General features: G+C 41.1%; 1 protein-coding gene across 1 annotated transcript in view; it reads left to right on the top strand.

The window, feature by feature from the left end:
• The first annotated feature begins 4,534 nt into the window (after positions 1-4,534).
• The window catches only part of LOC128700568 (collectin-10-like), a 34,274-nt gene continuing 32,808 nt past the window's right edge, over positions 4,535-6,000 (top strand). The window contains exon 1 of the mRNA XM_070080378.1: positions 4,535-4,625. The gene's annotated coding sequence lies outside the window, so the exon portion shown is untranslated. The remainder of the gene's footprint in view (positions 4,626-6,000) is intronic.

Below are 6,000 nucleotides of genomic sequence, written 5' to 3'. Positions count from 1 at the left end.
AGTGAGGTGCCGACCAGACCCCTTATATAGCTTCCTTGGATGCTTTACTTTCATAGTTCCTTGATAATGTGAGTAGTCACGAAAGCGCTTAGAATTTCTCTATTCTTTCTGAGTGGTTGTTTTGCATATATATATATATATATATATATATATATATATATATATATATATATATATATATATATATATGTATATATATATATATATATATATATATATATATATATATATATATATGTCGTGCCGAATAGGCAGAACTTGCGATCTTGGCTTAAATAGCAACGCTCATCTTGCCATATAGGACAAGTGAAAATTTGTGTATGCAATAATTTCGGCAAAATCATTCTGAACCTAACTAAAAAAATATGTTTGATTGTGTTTGTTTAGTACTAAATTATTGTAAACGTATTTAAAATATATTTACTTGGGTTAGGCTTAAATAAATTGCTCTTGTTATAATTAGGTTAGGTAAGTTTTCTAAGTTCCTTTTGGTGCAAAATTATAAACTTTTACATCAACATTAATGAAAAAATGTATCTTTAAACGCATAAGAGAAATTTTTTGAAATGACTTAATTTTAAATGAGTTCTTGCTAATTGACCAGTTTTACACATTCGGCACGACATATATATATATATATATATATATATATATATATATATATATATATATATATATATATATATATATATATATATATATATATATATATATATATATATATATATATATATATATAAATATATATATATATATATATATATATATATATATATATATATATATATATATATATATATATATATATATATATATATATATATATATATGTGTGTGTGTGTGTGTGTTGCAAGCCTCACTTCCGGTCAGGCTTGGAGGGCTAGGAGTACGCAGATCCTCCCAGATTGCTCTACCAGCTTTCCTGTCCTCTTCCATTGCTTCAAACGAGTTGATAAGACAAATTCTTCCTGACACCCTCAGTGACTCAGCAGGAATAGAAGACCCTAGCTATGCCAGTGCCATCACCGAATGGGAGACTCTTGCTGCTCCAACACCAAACCCTAGTGCAGCATTGGCTCACAAACAGTCAAGCTGGGATGGCCCAATTGCTGAAAAGGTGCTTGCCAACATTCTCAGGGCTTCAACGTCAGATAGGGAGATTGCCCATCTCCAGGCTGTGAGTGCACCTCACTCCGGGGACTTCCTCCAAACAGTTCCCATATCGGCAATGGGAACGCGACTCGACCCTAAGACCCTCCGTATTGCAGTGGCTCTGCGCCTTGCTGCCCCAATTCACACAGAATATATGTGTATTTACGGCGAAGTGCAAGCAGACCAATACGGTCTACATGGTCTTAACTGTTCCAAAACCAAGGGCTGGCATACAAGACACAATGAGGTCAACGACATCATTAAGAGAACCCTTGCTACAGCTGGATGCCCTGCCGAGAGGGAGCCACGATCCCTTGCAGCAAACAATACCCTCAACCCAGCAAACCGCCCCACTGGGATCACCATCTATCCTTGGAAGATTGGCAAGCTCTTAGCATGGGACTATACCTGTGTGTCCACACTGGCTGACACCTATATCCATCACAGTGTGGGGCGACAGGGAGGAGCTGCTGACCACAGGGAGGAGTACAAGATCAGCAAGTACAGGGACATTAGCCAACAGTATCAATTTGTCCCAGTGGGATCAGAGACCTTGGGATCATGGGGAAAAAGTGCCACACGTTTCCTTAAAGAATTGGGTTCCAGACTCATCGACACCACCAGGGACCCAAGGGCAGCCACTTTCATGTTCCAGCGCCTCAGCGTCGCCATCCAGAGGGGAAATGCTTGCTGCATACTTGGCTCACGTCCAGCCTCGGAGGAGCTGGAGGAAATTCATGATCTTTGATACATTGTGCCATTGTATTCATGTTTATGTTTTTTTCTGTAAATGTATTTTGTTTATTAATAAATGTTCACATAGAATAAAAAATATATAGGGGGTGGTAGGAGAAGAAAATATTCAAACAGCTCCGGGGAGAACCTTGAGTTTTCTCTGAGATACGTTTATTGTCTTCTCTGAGGATGAGGGTCCCCAGTCCAGCTATAGAGGTGGTACTTCCCTATATTATTTAAAATAATATATATATATATATATATATATATATATATATATATATATATATATATATATATATATATATATATATATATATATATATATAACATTAATGAAAAAAATATATCTTTAAACGTATAAGAGAAAATTTCAGAAAGGACTTAATTTTAAATGAGTTCTTGCTAATTGACTATATGTATGTGTGTGTGTGTGTGTGTGTGTGTGTGTGTGTGTACTCACCTATTTGTACTCACCTATTTGTGGTTGCAGGGGTCGAGTCACAGCTCCTGGCCCCGCCTCTTCGCTGATTGCTACTAGGTCCTTTCTCTCCCTGCCCCATGAGCTCTATCATACCTCGCCTTAAAACTATGTATGGTTCCTGCCTCCACCACATCACTTTCTAGGCTATTCCATGGCCTGACTACTCTATGACTGAAGAAATACTTCCTAACATCCCTTTGATTCATCTGAGTCTTCAACTTCCAATTGTGACCTCTTGTGTCTGTGTCCCATCTCTGGAACATCCCGTCTTTGTCCACCTCGTCTATTCCGCGCAGTATTTTATATGTCGTTATCATGTCTCCCCTGACCCTCCTGGCCTCCAGTGTCGTCAGGCCGATTTCCCTCAACCTTTCTTCATAGGACAATCCCCGTAGCTCTGGGACTAGTCTTGTTGCAAACCTTTGCACTTTCTCTAATTTCTTGACGTGCTTGACTAGGTGTGGATTCCAAACTGGTGCTGCATACTCCAGTATGGGCCTGACGTAGATGGTGTACAGAGTCTTAAACGAATCCTTACTGAGGTATCGGAACGCTATCCGTAGGTTTGCCAGGCGCCCGTATGCTGCAGCAGTTATCTGATTGATGTGCGCCTCAGGAGATATGCTCGGTGTTATACTCACCCCCAGATCTTTTTCCTTTAGTGAGGTTTGCAGTCTTTGGCCATCTAAACTATATTGTGTCTGCGGTCTTCTTTGCCCTTCCCCAATCTTCATGACTTTGCATTTGGCAGGGTTAAATTCAAGGAGCCAGTTGCTGGACCAGGCTTGAAGCCTGTCCAGATCTCTTTGTAGTCCTGCCTGATCCTCGTCCGATTCGATTCTTCTCATTAACTTCACATCGTCTGCAAACAAGGACACTTCTGAGTCTATCCCTTCCGTTATGTCGTTCACGTATACCAAGAACAGCACAGGTCCTAGGACTGATCCCTGTGGAACCCCGCTTGTCACAGGCGCCCACTCTGACACCTCGTCGCGTACCATGACTCGTTGTTTCCTCCCTGTCAGATATTCTCTGATCCATTGCAGTGCCTTTCCTGTTATGTGTGCCTGGTCCTCTAGCTTTTGCAGTAACCTCTTGTGAGGAACTGTGTCGAAAGCCTTCTTGCAGTCCAAAAATACGCAGTCGATCCACCCCTCTCTCTCTTGTCTTACTTCTGTCACCTTGTCATAAAACTCTAGTAGGTTTGTGACACAGGATTTTCCTTCCCTGAAACCGTGCTGGTTGTCAATTATACACTTGTTTCTTTCCAGGTGCCCCACCACTCTCCTCCTGATGATCTTCTCCATGACCTTGCATACTATACACGTTAGAGATACAGGTCTGTAGTTTAGTGCCTCATGTCTGTCTCCCTTTTTAAAAATTGGGACTACATTTGCCATTTTCCATACCTCAGGGAGTTGCCCAGTTTCAAATGATGTGTTGAAGATCTTTGTTAATGGCTCACACAATATCTCTGCTCCCTCTTTAAGGACCCATGGAGAGATGTTGTCTGGTCCCACCGCCTTTGAGGTGTCAAGTTCGCATAGCAGCTTCTTCACCTCCTCCTTGGTTATATGTACCTCATCCAACACTTGCTGGTGTGCCCCCCTGTTCTGATTTCTTGGAGTCCTACTGGTTTCCACTGTAAATACCTCTTTAAATCTTGCGTTGAGCGCCTGACATACCTCTCGGTCGTTTCTTGTGAATTCCCCATCACCCTTCCTCAGTCTGATTACCTGGTCCTTGACTGTTGTTTTCCTCCTGTGTGTGTGTGTGTGTGTGTGTGTGTGTGTGTGTGTGTGTGTGTGTGTGTGTGTGTGTGTGTGTGTGTTGTGTGAAATATGTGAGAGCAGGTGTTATCACTGACAACCTCGTAGTCAACAGGTGACGTACCCAAACAAGGCCCCGTGTTGTTAGTGTCACCTGGGAGACCGCGGCTGCATGCTCCGCTGCCTAAGACGTCTTTCTTTATGTTTTCCTAATTCTTTTTTATTATTATTTATGTTACTATTATTGTTATTTTTATTATTGCTGCTGTTATTATAGGTTACGGTTAGCTTTGAAATAGCTCTGCAAAATATAACTACAAATCGTGGAGGTTCACAAGGTGACGAGGTGATGGGTGCGTTCATCGACCGTACCTGTGTGATACACCTGGCACTCCAGTCTCTCTCTCACAGTGTTGCTGACACCAGTGTCAACACTCACAACACCAGTGCCAACAATTACAACACGAGGGCCAATACCAGTTAACGTGAATTACTCTCATTATTATTAGAATTATTTAAATTATTATTATTATTATTATTATTATTATTATTATTATTATTATTATTATTATTATTATTATTAAAGTACACGACTGAAGTTCATGGACCGTGTGCAGTCATAGAGAAAAAGGCCTTTATTTTATAGGTCCTGTCTCTTAGTAGTGACCTTAACAAGTCTCGTACTTCTGATCTTGCTATCTCACTACAAGACTCAACGTGAGTTTCCTGGAAGAATAAGACATATCGTGGAGACGTTTCGCCCACCAATGGCATAATCCACTGCAGAGAATAATACTGGAGACGGTGGAAGAAATGTAGCAGCAGTGTGAGGTGGTCAGTCCCTCCCTCGGACTTGAAAGGTGTTTAGTACTTCAGTTAGTTTAATGCATTTATTACGCCTCTCATACTCATCCTGTGGGGAGAAGTTAAAAGATTACACAGGCAGAAAATGGTCCAAGGACTATATCTCAACATTACAGAGCCACATAATGGATCTAGGTACTGTTCCTTAACATTAAAGAGGTACATAATAGGTCCAGGGACTGTTCCTCAATATTACAGAGATACGTAATGGGTCCAGGGTCTGTACCTCAACGTTACTGAGGCACTAAACATTACAGAGGTACATAATGGGCCCAGGGACTGCATTTCAATATTACAGAGGTACATAATGGATCCAGAGATTGTACCTAAACATTACAGAGGCACATAATGGGTCCAGGGACTGCTCTTCAACATTACAGAGGTACAGAATGGGTCAAAGAACTGTACCTCAACATGATATAGAAACAAATGGGTCCAGAAACTGTACCTAAACATTATAAAGGCTTTTTAATGTGTCCAGGAACTGTAACTAAACATTACAGAGGCACATAATGGGTCCAAGGACTGTACTTCAACATTATAGAGGCACATAATGGGTCCAGAAATTGTACCTCAACATTACAGAGGCACACAGTGGGCCCAGGAACTGTACCTCAACATTACAGAGGCACATAATGGGTCCAGGGACTGTACCTCAACATTACAATGGCACATAGTGGGTCCAGAAACTGGACCTAAACATTACAGTGGCACATAATGGGTCCAGGAATTGCTTCTAAACATTACAAAGCACATAATGGGACCAGGAACTGTACCACAACATTACAGAGGCACATAATGGGTTTAGAACTGCATCTCAGCATTACAGAGGCACATAATGGGTTCAGGGACTGTTCCTCAACATTACAGAGTCACAAAATGGGACAAGATCCTTTACCTCAATGTTACAGAGGCACAAGATGGGTCCAGGATTCGTCCCTCAACATTACAGAGCGCATAATGGGTCCAGGAACTGTACCTAAACATTAAAGGAGT

This window comes from Cherax quadricarinatus, unplaced genomic scaffold, assembly GCF_038502225.1.
Source record: "Cherax quadricarinatus isolate ZL_2023a unplaced genomic scaffold, ASM3850222v1 Contig367, whole genome shotgun sequence".
NCBI classification, from domain to species: Eukaryota; Metazoa; Arthropoda; class Malacostraca; order Decapoda; family Parastacidae; genus Cherax; species Cherax quadricarinatus.
This window is presented reverse-complemented; position numbering and strand designations above follow the sequence as displayed.